This window comes from Callorhinus ursinus, unplaced genomic scaffold (genome assembly GCF_003265705.2).
Source record: "Callorhinus ursinus isolate GAN/ISIS: 27379988/994484 unplaced genomic scaffold, GSC_fseal_2.0 scaffold2, whole genome shotgun sequence".
In the NCBI taxonomy this organism is placed as follows: Eukaryota; Metazoa; Chordata; class Mammalia; order Carnivora; family Otariidae; genus Callorhinus; species Callorhinus ursinus.
In genome coordinates, this window is record NW_027397064.1 from 69,541,399 (window position 1) to 69,556,927 (window position 15,529).

The 15,529-nt window shown below is 34.3% G+C and overlaps 1 protein-coding gene across 4 annotated transcripts in view; it reads left to right on the forward strand.

The window, feature by feature from the left end:
* BAZ2B (bromodomain adjacent to zinc finger domain 2B) overlaps positions 1 to 15,529 on the forward strand; it is a 311,231-nt gene that overhangs the window by 66,982 nt on the left and 228,720 nt on the right. For 3 of the 4 annotated variants that reach the window (XM_073883542.1, XM_025855507.2, XM_073883546.1), the window contains exon 2: positions 12,358 to 12,400. The gene's annotated coding sequence lies outside the window, so the exon portion shown is untranslated. Of the gene's footprint in view, positions 1 to 12,355; positions 12,401 to 15,529 lie in introns of all 4 variants that reach the window. The other variant, XM_025855516.2, reaches the window with a different exon arrangement.

Here is a 15,529-nt window from a genome sequence, read left to right on the forward strand (position 1 = left end):
AGAGTCAAACTAGCATTGCCTTTAAAGCTCCATATGAGAGTTTTTAATTTTTTTTTAAAGCTTTTCAGTCTGCATGAAGAACTCAGTGAGCATGTAAATATGCTTTACTTCCTCAAGCTGTAATCCATTTGTTAGTTTCTTTTGAAATGCTTCATGCTGTTTTAATATCCACCTTTTTTCTGATTATTTGACAATTGCCAGTTTTTGTTGAAATGTTAAAACAATATGCCTCTTTATGGATACCAACGGCTCATTAACTAGGCAACACATTTGATAGTGAGGAGGAAGAAAATTCACAGGCAGTTCAAGGTTTTGTGTTGATATTAGTTAGCATTATACAGTAGATCCATATAACATGATGTGATTTCTGCCTTAAAGTAGTTTTGATCTTTTATCATTTTCACAAATTATAATTTATTTTGTCACTCCTAATCTGAGCACTGGCAATAGATGAAAATCTTTAAAAATTCACTGTGAACAAAACTTGACAACAAAATGACAAGTAACCCAATTAAAGAAGGGGCAAAGGATTAGAACATTTCTCCAAAGAAGATATACAAATGGCAATAAGCACATGACAAAGTGCTCAACATCATTAGCCATCAAAAAATGCAGATCAAAATCATAATGAGATAATACATATCCACTGGGATGACTATAAAAAAACAATGGAAAATGACAAGTGTTGGCAAAGATGTGAAAACTTGGGAATCTCATATACTGCTTGTGGGAATGTAAAATGCTGCAGCCATTTTGGAAAACAGTTTGGCAGTTAATAAGTTAAATATAGAATTACCATACGACCCAAAATTCCTGTTCCTTAGGTATATATCTAAGAGAATTGAACCATTATGTCCACACAAAAATTTGTACATGAACGTTCATAGTGTTATTCATAATAGCCAAAAGGTGGAAACAACCTAAATGTCTATTAACCAATGGATGAATAAATAAAATGTGCATACAATTGCATATTATTCATCTGTAAAAGAGAATGAAGTACTGATGTGTGCTATAGTATGGATGAGCCTTGAAAACAGTATGCTAAGTGAAAGAAGCCACATAGAAAAGGTCACATATCATGATTCCATTTATGTGAAAGTGTCCAGAATAGGCAAATTCATGGAGACAGAAAATTGATTAGGAGTTTCCAGGGGCTGAAAGGGAGAGTCTGGAGGAGAATGGGCAATGACTGTTTAATTGGTATGGTGTTTCTCTTTGGGATATTGAAAGTGTTCTGGAATTAAATAGTTTCTCAACATTGTGAATATAAAACCACTGAATTGTACACTTTAAAATGATGAATTTTATGTTATGTGTATTTTATCTCAATTAAAAAAATACATTGTGATTTCTAGCATTATATTTTGGGGAGGAATACCTGAAATAGGTAGAGTACTGCTTTGGATATTCCACATCTTTTCTTTGAAATAAAGTTATGTGTGACATACTTGAACCCTGTTTAGCTGCCAAAATGCTCTTAAGTTCTATGCCATTGGCCAGTCTCTGAGGAATGTTAAAGAAATAGTTGTTCAAAACTGATTACTTTGTTTATTTGCTGGAATCTTTTTGACAACTCAGTAGAATGAATTTCCTCAGGTTTCAGTAAGCTTTCTTCCTTCAAAAAAATGATTTAACTTTATGAGTACTGTGAATAGTATAAATCAACAAAAGCTGCATATGGCGGTCATTTCTTTGCATTGATTATCAGGAAACTCAAAGCCCTATCTTTGGTCACTCCCATTACAAAAGGTCCCGGGCCTTGTGGCATGCATTTTGAAACTAACCTTATTCTTGGCCTAATGTTATTTTTCTCACTCTCAATTTCTAATTTTAATTTGCATATTATGTACCTAAGTGTATTACTTCATATCTTATTTTAGAACAGGACAGACTATAAAAATACACAAGAAGGGTCCCGGGGTGGCTCAGTCGGTTAAGCGTCTGCCTTTGGCTCAGGTCACCATCCCAAGGTCCTGGGACCGAGCCCCGTGTTGGACACCCTGCTCAGTGGGGAGCCGGCTTCTCCCTCTCCTCCCCACTCACTCTTGATCTCTGTTGCTATCTCTGTCTCTCACTCTCTGAAATAAATAATCTTTTAAAAAAATAAATAAAATAGAATAAAAATACACAAGGAATTGGGGCATCTGAGTGGCACAGTCAGTTGAGCGTCCGACTCTTGGTTTAGTTCAGGTCATGATCTCTGGGTTGTGAGACAGCCCTGTGCGGGGCTCCGAGCTCAGCACGGAGTCTACTTGGACTCTCTCTGGCCCTCCCCACTGCATGTATGTGCAAGCACTGCACATGCGTGCACGCTCTCTCTCTCTCAAATAAATAAATAAATCTAAAAAAATACACAAGGAATACAGAGTCTTAGAGGGAGAAAAAAGCTGAAAATGCAAATGTGTTTGAGTAACATATCTAAATTAATTTACACTAATATATAATTATTCACCTGTCTTTATAACTTTCAGATTTTTACTTTAAAATATTTTATTTATTTCTTTGACAGAGAGAGAGAGAGAGCACAAGTGGACAGAGCGGCAGGCAGAGGGAGAGGGGGAGCAGGCTCTCCGCTGAGCAGGGAGCACGATGCGGGGCTCGATCCCAGGATCCTGGGATCATGACCTGAGCTGAAGGCAGACGCTTAATGACTGAGCCACCCAGGCGCCCCTATAACTTTCAGATTTTTTTATAACTAATTCTTTTTATTTTAAGTTCTTATTTAAATTCCAGTTAGGTAATATACAGTGTTATATTAGTTTCAGTACGATATAGTGATTCGACACTTCCATACAATACCCGGTGTTCATCATATCAAGTGCACTCCTTAATCCCCATCACCTGTTATAACTAATTCTTAACTTTTTTAAGGAGGCTAGGGAACATTGCAGAAAGTAATTAATAAGCAGAGAGAAGGGAACTCTGGAAATGATGAAGATTTGTGTAAATAATTGATATGTGAATTGCTTGCTGTTTTGAGTAGAGTGATGAGTTATAGAAGAGACAGTGCTGGAAATCCAAAAGTGGAAATGGGTCAATACAGAGGAGGGAAAAGGGAAAGTACAGTGGAGATGTTTTTAAAAATCGCTGGCTTTACTCTTTATCTAATGTTGATCCTATTTAAGCCCCAGTGTGCTTAATCAAATAAAAGCTGTGTATGGCATTATTCTTACACTGTGCAGCTGCATGTGTATAGCTTAGAAGGACATTGCTGTCACATCATAAAATACATCAACATTGCTTTGCATAATCTTTTTAACATGACAGCCTCTATTATAAAATAATACTGTTTCTAAGGGATTTTTAACTTAATTATGTATATATTTTCCCCCTATGATTTTCAGTATAGTTTCCATATAACCCTTAAATTAATTACATGTCTTATATTTATTATCTTTGCATTTCTAGCGGCAAGAACAGATTTATGCATTTATTAAATGCTTAGTAATCATTGATTTTGCTTCTGTAATTTTCCCCATCATCATTCTTTTTTTTCTCTAGATCATCTCATCAGCATATATACATGCTGTACTGTTCCCTCATTTTAATACAAAAATATTTCAAGACCCCATATCCCCTTTGAGCTACAGTACCATTTCTGTACAGTCCTTTATAGCAAAACTCATTCAAAGAGTTGTCCATATATGCCACTTCTACATTCTCATCACACTTTCTCTGCTTTACTTAGCCTATTCATGCCTTTGTCTTCACCATTCCACTGAGAACCATCTTGTCATGGGCACCAGTGAATTTACCTCACTAAATCCAATGGCCATTTCTTAGCCCTCAGGTTAAGTGTTGTCCAGCAGCATTTGTCACAGTTGATCATGTCATCTCTCCTGAAGCTTTTTACTTGGGTACTTAACTTTGTCAAAGCCAAATTCTTGATTTCTTAATACTCTCACCACCACCACCACCACCAAAGCTATTCCTACCCCAGTGTCCTCCATCTCAGTGTTTGGCAGCATTATTCACCCAATTGATCTGACCGAAACTTTGGAGTCATTCTTGATACTTTTTCTCTTAGTTCATCAGCAAGCAAATATCCAACCACTTCTACCATCGACATGGCTATCATGATAGTCCCCTCATTTCCACCTGAATTACTACAGTTCTCTAAACTGGTCTCTCTGTTTTGGTTAATCTCTTCCTCTCCTATTCCCAAGATTATTCTGTATACAGTAACTAGGGTGTTTGTTTTTTTGTTTTTTGATCAGATCACATCACTGTCTTAGTGAAAGCATCCCATATGGCTCTCAGCACACCTGGAATAATATCCAAAGTATTACTGTTGTTTTCCAGGTCCTCTGTGATCTGTGCCTAGCTCTCCTACTACTGACTTCTAACTTACTGTGCACCAGCACTGTGCCTTCTTGTCATTTTTTGAAAACACCTAAGCCTTTCCACCTCAGGACCTTGGTACTTGGTATTCTCTCTACCTGGAGCATTTGTTCTTACTTCAGTCTGATCTCTGGGCAGCAGTCTTTTCAGGGAGGCCTTTCTTGCCATCACTCCCATCTCCTTACCCTTCATTGTAGTACTTGTCACTATGAGAAAGGATATAATTTTTGCACTTTTTGTTGTTTTGAAGGTCTCCACAATTTCTGCATAGGTTCCATGAAGACAGAGACTTTGTATTTTTCCCTGCCATATTTCCAGGTCTAGCACAGTGTCTGCCACATAGAAAACTCCTGATAAATAGTTACTGAATGGATGAACAAATGAATCCCTTGATTTGATAAACATTTTAACGTGTGTATTAGTGAAAGAAAAATTTAAGATTGGTTTGTGATTTATATAAGATTTTTTCTTTTTTTAAAAGATTTTATTTATTAAGAGAGAGAGCGAGAGACAACACAAGCAGGGGGAGGGGCAGAGGGAGAAGCAGGCTTCTGCTGAGCAGGGAGCCAGATGTGGGACTCGATCCCAGGACCTCAGGATCAAGCGAGCCAAAGGCAGACGCTTAATGACTGAGCCACCCAGGCACCCCTATATAAGATTTTCACTTCTTAATTTTTTTACTATTGTAGTAAAATATACATAACATTAAATTTAACATTTTAACCACTTTTAAGTATACAGTTCAGTGGTATTAAGTACGTTTACATTGTTGTACAGCCATTACCATCTTCAGAACTTTTTCATCTTCCAAAATCGAAACTCTGTACCCATTAATCAATAAATTCCCATTCTCCCCTTCTCCAGCCCCTGGCAAATCACCATTGTACTTACTGTTTTATGAATTTGACTGTTCATGTACCTCTCATATAAGTACCTCACATCACAATATGTTAAGGATCATATTGCATTTGTTCTATTGTGACTGGCTGTCTTAGTCCTGTTTGGATAACTATAACAAAATAGATCTGGTGGCTTATAAATAATAGAAACTTATTTCTCACAGTTTTGGAGGCTGGGAAATCCAAGATCAAGGTGTGGACAGATTTGGTGTGTGGTTACAGCCTGCTTCCTGGTTCACAGATGGCTGTCTTTTTTGCTATAACTTCACATGGTGGAAGGGACAAAGAAGTTCTCTGGGGTCTCTTATTTTATAAGGGCACGAATTCCATTCAGGAGGGTTCTGCTCTCATGACCCAATCACCCCCCCAAATCCCCATCACGTTGGGGATTTCAACATATGAATTATGGAGGTGCGGCGGTGGACATAACAATTCAGTCTGTAGCACTGGTTTATTTCATTTAGTGTAGTGTCTTTAAGATTCATCCAGATTTCCAGATTGTTGCTGTTAAATGTTTGTAAGTTGCATTTTTTTTCACTAAGTACATAGCAATTAATTATATCAATGCCTTACACCTCTCTTTCATCTGTGTACCTCTAAAATTTTATAAGCATAATTAACTAAACCTCACAACCTCAGTGTAAAGTAGGTAATTATGGTATGGCAAACTGAAGTTCTAAGAGATTGCCTAAGGTATATAATGAATATATGCCAAAATTCTGAATGAGGACCAGGTTATGTAATTTATTATTGAAAATGTTAGACCAGATTTCTTGTTTATGATGAAATCATTCAAGGGTTCTAAAAATATATGTATATACCAGTAATATTTATAAAGTCTCTTAATATTCATGGCAAAGTTCTTTTAATAGAAGAGAAGAAAATATATATTATCTGAAACCTAGTTTTTTTTATTAGTGATGGCAAGTTTAGCTATTTGGATCTTTTTTTTTTTTTTTTTTTTTTTGCCTTTTCCTTGTTACATTGCTTTACTGCCTCATGAGTCCTCATAGCCGTAGTGTGAATTGGATATTTGAAGGCTTGGATTGGAATAATTTCATTTCAGTCTCTTTAGCTATGAGACATGAAACCCTTAAAGAACTGTGAGCTTTTGTGTTTGTCTTAATTGTTGGCTTGTTCAAGTGAGGGTTTTTTGTTTTTCTGGTTTTTTTTTTTTAAGGCAGTATTGTAAGTGGCAAATAATTGATAAGACTAAGATGGACTCTGATTTTGATAAAAACTAAAATTTCCCCATAATTATATTCTGATAATGTGTTTAGGTTAGTTAATGGTAATTCCTGAAGGCTTTACCTCTTTGTGTTACTACAATTTGAGTTGAATTTCCTAAAGAACTTAGAGAAATAAAAGTATAGCCAAAACAGCATATAATTTTTCTCAAATGAAGCTCTTCATTATATTACTTCACCCAAGTGATTAGTTCATTTTTGGATATTGTGTATATATTAACCTCAAGAATGTTTCAACACTGGTTAGCAGTGCTACCCATTTTTTTCCTCTACTGGATGACCATTTATGGCTTTAAAGCAGAAACCTATGAACCAGTGAGTAAAGATTTTGAGAAGTGCTAATTAGTGTTGAAAGAATAGGGTGGTAAAGTTGGGGAAACCATGCAGCTTATATATATTTAAATTTTTTTAAAGATGGTTCACAAAATCTAATAGCTGGTTGTGCTGTGTTTACATGGTTTTTATTATCAGCAAAATTACGAAGTTACCATCTAAACTGTAGCTAAACTTCATGTAATAAGACTTATGTTGTTGCTTAAAAATTTTGTGAGTTAACCTTTGGGAATTATAACTTTTCTAGAGGTTTCAGTCATACATAACAAGAAGGACAAGCATTTCAAATGAGGAATATGATTCATTTTGAGGGGATGATGGTTTTTTATAGTAAGGATAGTGAAATTATTGATACATTTTAGTAATTTATGGAAATGTAATTTGTTTTATAAGAAATGTGAAATCATTGACCATACAAGAAGTGCTTTTTAAATGATCTCTGTTTATATTTGGTCTTACCTGAAGTAGTAGTATGGACAGTGAGTTGTTTAGTTGAAGAGAGTATTAAGAAGCTTGGAGAGGGTGACAAAAAATTAGATCCTGGTAATTCATTTCTTTAAGGCTTTAAAGAGATTATACATGCTTTTTTTGTTTTTGCTTTTGGTTTTGTTTAGCACTTAAGGGAGCTCTCTTAAGGGAAATCTCACTTTAGGTTATAATATGACAAAGTTAGAGGTTTTATTTTTTTTTAATTTGTTATTTTTTTTAAGATTTATTTATTTATTTGGGGGAGAGAGAGAGAGAGAGAGAAAGCAAGCAGGGGTAGGGGCAGAGGGAGAGAATCTTGCAGATTCCCCACTGAGCATAGAGCCTGACCCAGGACCCAATCCCAGGATCCTGGGATCATGACCTGAGCTGAAATCAAGAGTTGGACACTTAACTGACCGTGCCACCCAGGCGCCCCAAGTTAGAGGTTTTAAAATGAGAAACTGTCATTTGCTTTTTCCTAGACTTCTGTCAGTAGGCTATAGAGTCATCACTTTCTAACTTCCTGAGTTTCTCTAGGGTAGATAGTGGGCTCCTGATTATTTCTAACAGCGGGTATTGGATTAATCAACAGCAGGTTTTGAATTAGAGGCCTACTTACCCTACCAGAAAGCCTGATGAGGTCTTCAAAACCAAATAGTGGCAGCATATAGAACCTAGGCATTGATGATCTTGCTTTTTTGATAAAAAAATTGTAAACAGTCAAAATAAAAATTGATGACTTTGAATTGGTGAATCTGTAGAACTGTTTCATTTCTGTAAGTTGTATGAACACCTTACTTCAGGGAGTCAGTTGTCTATTTTAAGGTAGGAGGTTCCATCCTTTTTATTAATTTCACTGTATTTTAGCATGGTTTAATGTGAGGTTGCTGGAATAATTGGAACTACTGCCTCACATTCTCTGTGAACATTAAGGAAAGAAGCACATCAGATATTTTACTACATATCCTGCTTAGACACAGTTGAAACTGAGGGCAGGAGGCATTCAGTGAGTATGATGCACCAAAAATACTGCTTGGAATTGGAACCCATATCTATTAACGCTGCCTGTTTTCCTTTCTTTTTCTACCTTGGATATCTTCCCCCATGAAATCAGGAAAACAACTTTTAGCCAGGATACCAGTGTTTGTACAGTTCAGGAAATGATTTCTATTGCTTTATTTGCATGTAAAGTAAGTATCTAAATTGATTGGTGCCTATCCAACTTGAAAGAGCTGCTTAACAAAGCTTTTTAAATTGTGTATAATGTCTTCTATTTCTATACTCACTGTAGACTGAGATAGCAGGGTTTTTTCATATATGCCATATTACATGCCTAGTTAAAACTTTTGTCTTGCTATTAAAGCTTGCTCATCTTTTCTTCTTAAAACATAATAAGAAAGGGAAAACAATTGATAGCAAAAGAGACCTGTAAGAATCAGGACTATCAAAGTTGTTAATAAAATAAATTTCTTTTTTTTCTATGTTCTATTGAGGTTTTATTCATAATGGTACATGTTCTATCCAGCTGAAGTAAAGCAAATTGAAACTTTTATTTTTTTTTTTAAGATTTATTTATTTCTTTGAGAGAGACAAGAGGTGGGGGGAGGGGCAGAGGGAGAGAATCTTTAAGCAGACTTCTGCAGAGCTCCGAGCCTGATTCAGGGCTCTATCTCATGACCCATGAGATCCTGACCTGAGGTGAAACCAAGAGTCCAACACTCAACTGACTGAGCCACTCACGAGCCCCTAAGGCAAACTGAAACTTTTAAATAGCAGGCAATATAAATGAATCAGAAAAGGTTTAGAACTCAGTTCTCTAAAACTGAAGACTGTTTCCCCATATATAAGCCCTGTGATACATTAAGGATGGTAAAATCAATCTTTTTTTCCCATCAAACATAAACTTGAAAGTTATTCAAAGATAAAAGAATTCCTTCCCAAATTTGGAGCAATTTTTCTGAAATGAACATATCCTACCCAACACAGTTGAGGTTTGTTTTGTTTTGTTTTGTTTTCCCCCACTTCTAAAAAATAGAGAAAAACATTTTCAAATATGTAGGAGAATCATTTACAGTTCAATCCTGGTATGGTGTCAGAATTGCTTAGTTGTTCTAATATGGTAGCCACTATCTACCAGTGGCTATTTAAATCTAAATTAAAAATAATTAAAATTAATTAATGTTTAAAAGTCAGTTGCTTAGTCACAGTAGCCGTATTACAAGTGCTCAATAGCAACATTTGGCTGTGGGCTAGGTGTTGGACAGCTGAGACTGAACATTTCCATCATTGAAGAAAGTTTCACTGCACGGCACTGGATAAAGTGCTTATTCCGTTGGTGGTGACCAAAATTTTACCAGTTTCCCCAGTGGTTTCCTAACATTTACAAGTATTTTCTACTTCCCTCCTAAAATAAAAGAAGTATTGCTTATCAGATCCTGTAATTTTTTTCTATCGAATAATTTATCTAATTAAAAATATTAATGGTCAGGATTTGAAATAGCTAGATGATGGTAGAAGCACGTTTAGAGTTTTAAAAAGTCTTTATTAAACCTAAAAAATGTATGCCAAAATATGTGTAGTTGTGAATCTTTAAAAAGAGAATGATATAATGTCTGCATTCCAAGACTGCCAATACTGAAACAGCCTAAAGTAGTATATGATTTGTGAGATTATTTTTCTTTCTTTCTTTTTTTTTAAGATTTATCTATTTATTTGAGAGAGAAGAGAGAGAGCATGCACGTGTGTGTGGAGTGAGGGGTGGGAGGGGCAAAGGGAGAGTGAGAGAGAAACTTCCACAGACTCTGCACTCCTATCACATGGCTCGATCCCACCATCCTGAGACCGCAACCTGAGCTGAAACCAAGAGTCAGATGCTCAACAATTGTACCACCCAGGTGCCCTTATGAGATTATTTTTCTTATGTAATAGAAATAGATTTAAAAAAAAAATAGAAATAATTTTTTATTGTATAACCACACCTTGAAAAGTGCAAACACAGCAAAAACATTAAACTGCTATATAAATAAACAATTGAATATTTAATGACTATTTAAATGAATTTTAGAGTTAAGCAGCATATACTTCTATGTTCAGATTGAGTGAGGTGAGAAAATGTAGGTATTCATTGATTCCTTTGAATCTTTTCAATAAGCTAGGTAGGGATAGATATCCTTACTTTGTGTGTGTTGAGACTTCTATGGTTTATGTTAAAATCAGTTACATAAAGAAAGACTTTCTGTTTTGGGGCAGAAGAAGAGATAAAATATAGTTATATGTTAATTACTGAAAGATTGCTTATATAATTGTATATCTTGATTTATCTCACAGTTTAACACTGGTAGGTGTTTTCTAAGTATAAATATAGTTGAGATTGTCCCTGTGCATATTTACTGAAATAGTGACTTGTAGAGAAATAGGACATAACCAATGTATTAGTTGAATTATGTTTTCATAAAATGTAATATTACTTTTTATATGTGTAATTTGAATATATTTCCTAGTTTCAAGATGATTTTAAAGAATTACCTTTCCTTGTAAAAGCCACTTAGGATTTTTATGAAAAGCTTTAAGATTTGTCTGGCTTTATCTAGTGTCATTTTAATTTCATGTATTTTTTTCTTATGCATTTGCACGTACCCAGTAAGCCATGTGTAAAAATTGTTACCATGATGAAGGAATGCCTTTACTAGTTTTTTATGCTATTAGCTTTAGAGCTTTAAATATAGTATGCAGTTTTAAGTATAGATATAGTCTTAATTTCCTTGTATTTTTTTCTAAAAAATAAAAAATAAAATGGAACGTTTATTTTTTTATTCAGTCACAAATATTGTTTGTAACTATTTTAAAAAAACTTTAATACCCTTTTGAATTACAGAGTTTTATAGAAAGTATAATTGCTTCTTTCATAAGACTTTTTGTATTGACATTTTATCATGACAAGGTTTTTTAGTGTGTGTGTGTGTGTGTGTGTGTGTGTGTGTGTGTGTGTTTGTTTAAAGTAGAGTCCACATCCAGCATGGGGCTTGGATTCACGATCCTGAAATTAAGAGTCACATGCTCTATTGACTGAGCCAGCCAGGTGCCCCACATGACTGCTTTTTATATTGATTTAAGTTGAGAGCATAATGCTAGGAAGTAGCTCCTTGAAGGCAGGTCTTTGGATACAGAGGGTAATGTGTTTGTTGGCAGAATGGAATGGATGGAAGGTGTGAGATAAAAACGGAACCAAAGAAAACTCAGTTCTCTTGGACAAGTCATGTATACTCTCTAACATCTATTTTTCATGAGTGTATAATAAGTAATATCTCTTTCTTGCTACTTTGAAGGAATTGTTACGGGGATCTGATAAAATAACATACGAAGGCCCATTATGAATATTAAAACACCATAATATTGTTTTATTTTTTAACACAAAACATTTAAAAGCTTATCTTAAATCATGCCTTGTTATTTGAGAAATTTCAAAAAGCTTAGATTTTATAGGGATAAGAACTCTAAGCTCTCTATAGTTTAGGAAATAGTTTAACTTATAACTTTCTTTCAGTTTATAATGTATAGTTCCTTCCCAATGATATTTTCAATCTTTACTCGTTTTGTCACTCTTCATAAGGATGAGTCTAAGCCATTTCTCCTATCAATTGATAATAAATTGATCACATCCTAGCCATAAAATGAGCTGCTAATCTGATCATAGAGAAAAAGTTATCTATAAACAGTACCTGTATCTTGTTTATAGTATATTAAGACACTGTCATTCTCTTATTAGTAAATATTTGAAAACAAAAAGCAACCCAAATGTCCTATAGCTTATTTACTAATATGTTAACACCCCATCTGATTATAAACAAAATGTAATCTATTATCCTATAATAAATAATGACCCATAAACAACCTGCAAGTGCTTCATGCTTTGTGTCATGCCATTTGTACCTTCCCTGACTTTAGATTGATTTAAGTATGACTTAGGGCATCAAGAAAGACAAAAATTCTAAACAAATGTTTTAGTTTCTGAAATTATTTACTCAGATATGATTCAGCTGAATACTATATCTGTTTTCCTATTGCAGATTTCTCAACAGTGATGTCACAAGATTGACCACATTGATCACAGTAAGACCAAAATGATAATTAATCTTTTAAGGATGTTTTGTTTTCTCCAGAATGAGAATTGTGTTGGAAAATATTTATAATTTTAAATTGTTATTCTTTCTCTCAACAGGCAATTAAATGTTTACATTTTCTATGAACCACATTTCATACTTCTAGTTATTTAAATACTAAAAATATTGCTTTAAATGATTTTAAAACATTTAAAATGAAAATTACTTTTAATATATGACTGAAATTATGTGCTTAATATTATTAATATATTTCAGTGTGAATCATAATTGGAACATCCTATTTTATAAATTTTTGTTTTTATGGGCGCCTCGGCGGCTCAGTCGTTAAGTCTGTCTTGGGCTCGGGTCATGATCCCAGGGTCCTGGGATCGAGTCCCACATTGGGCTTCCTGCTCGGCAGGAGGCCTGCTTCTCCCTCTCCCACTCCCCCTGCTTGTGTTCCTGCTCTCACTCTCTCTGTCAAATAAATAAATAAAATCTTTTAATAAATAAATAAATAAATAAATAAATAAATAAATAAAATTTTTGTTTTTACTAAAATGACAGAACATTTAAGGTGACTCCATATTAAGAAAAAATTTACAAAAATAAAATTACTTGAGGTTGTAATCACTTATTAAGGAAAGACTGTGAAAACAGCCTTGAAAGTATTCTTAAGCTTGCTTAAATTTTTCATTGATATTTAAATGATTTATAGAGAGTCTTCCAAATATGGAGAGTTGTTGAAAAGAGATAGTTCTCATAAGTAACTGATACTTTTCCTCTTTAATTTTAAAGTGTTCATTTCTACTATATATAAGGAAATACGTTTCTTAAAGAAAAAAACTTTATCCAAGACCTTGATCCACTTTATTATAAGATTACTAAGTAGTAAAAATATAGCATTTTTGAAAAATTCTTTTAAATAACAGAGAAATAAATTTAGAGTAAGTTATTTACTCAATCTGTTTCTTTAATCCTGTTCTAATTGTTCATTAATTACATAAGCAGTAATTATCAGAAATGTAAACTCATGTGTAGATAATCTTTGTATTTATGTTTTAACTTTTTTTTGAAAACTGGTTTATTTTTTTAAGCTTAACATTTTTTTAGAGGCCAAAGAGGACTTTTATTGTATTTTTAAAGGCTTTATCATCATCAAGTATACAGATGTTCAGATGTTTATGGCATATTCATTCCTTTTCCTAAGGGATCACTTCAGCTATTTCTGATATGCAACTCTTTGCTTGTTTGTTTTTTTCTTAATCAGAACTTTATTATTCTGACTGAATAGGTTTACAACAAAATATTAACATATTTCTGTAGTAACCTTCTGTTTATCATTAAGTACTTTACAGTCAAGGAAGTTAACATTACCATTGGATGAAAAAGGTTTTTTAATTTGAAAATGCTGACTCTCACTGTACATTTTAAGGTAATATTAAGAGAGTATGTAATTGCAGTTGTTCTAAATTCAAGAATTTCAGGAAGAGAGGTAGTATCCAATATTATCTGATATAAAATAAGTTTAAGAAATATTCATTTGAGATGTTCATAAGTGACGGATAATAGAAACCCTTACTTTGTAATAATATCAGGGCTCTGAGGCCTTCTCCAGCCTCTTGAATCAAGAAAAGAGGGTAGTTTCAACACTGATTCCCTTTGAGGGGACTGTGGAGTGAGTAGTTCAAGTGTTGACCATGGGGCGGAAATAAAGTGAGGCCAGGGAAGGGGTGATATGTTCAGCGAAAATGGAGAGGTTAAGGGACTAGTCAGAAGTAGATAAGCTGATGAAATGAGATGATAAAGTACTAAGTAAAAGAGTAGAATATTGTGGCTGGGGTGGGAAAGAATATTATAGATTGTTTCAGAGCTGAAGCTGTAGTGAGTTTTTGTATATTATATAATATACATCTTTTATAGTTTTTCCTTAGAAATTTTCAGAACTCGGGAGAATTTCTATTTTTCCCAAGTTATAATCCACAGAAATGTTCAAATCTTCTAACTGATCTTCCATCTTCCTGGCCATCATCAATTCCCTTGAAGTATATATACATCCTCAGTTTAATCTTATTAAAGCATTCCTTTGACTGTTTCACTTCTCTACTTGAAGATGTTTAGTGACTTCCCATTTCCTCCAAGATCAAATCTAGATATTCTAACTTGGTATTCAAGCTCCTCCTCAATTTGTAATATATTTCCCAGCCAAATATTCTATTGTTCAAGAAGAATCCTACGCTCTACCCAATGGGGACTACAAACTCCACATTGAAAATTCATTTTGGCTCTGTACTTACCTTCATGTCATTCCCTTTCCCTAGAATATTCTTTTTTGTTTAAGATTTTATTTTTAAGTAATCTCTACACCAAACATGGGGCTTGAACTCAAAACCCCAAGATTAATAGTTAAATGCTCTACCGGCTGAGTCAATCAGGCGCCCCTCCCTAGAGTATCCTTTTTCCATTTTAGGCTCTTAGTTTTTTCTGATGAACTCAGACCTCCCCTCTAATACCCTGTCCACATGTAATCAACTCTTTGAGGCTTTCCCTAAGCATCCTAATTGAAAGTGATTCTCTCTACCTAGTAGTTTGGTAATACTTTGTTAATACTTAAATTTTATTATTCCTATGTTACTGATAACATATATTCAGCCTTGTATTTCACGTATTTTAACATATATTTTCCACTGTGCTAAGCAAATGACTATTCAGCCAATGTTTGCTGGTAATCATAAATACCCCAGAAAGAGCTAAATTAATTAGTGTCTTTAGTTTTCCTATATTAAATTTGAAATAAGAATATTAATGCCTGAATATCCAAAAGTGAACCATGGGAAGCAAGGTGGTTGGGAAAGAATGTAGGTTTAAAAACTAGAGAGAGCTTGGGGCTTCTGGTGTCTCAGTTGGTTAAGCATCTGAGTCTTGATTTTAGCTCTGGTATTGATCTCAGGATCATGAAATCCAGCCCCTCTTCGGGCTCCATGCTCAGCAGGGAGTCTGCTCAAGATTCTCTCTTTCTCCCTCTGCCTCTCCCCTCCTCACTCTTTCTCTAAAATAAATAAATAAATCTTTTTTTTTAAGGAACTAGAGAAAGTTCAAGTATTGATGCCACTTATACCAGGTATGTGACCTTCAGCAA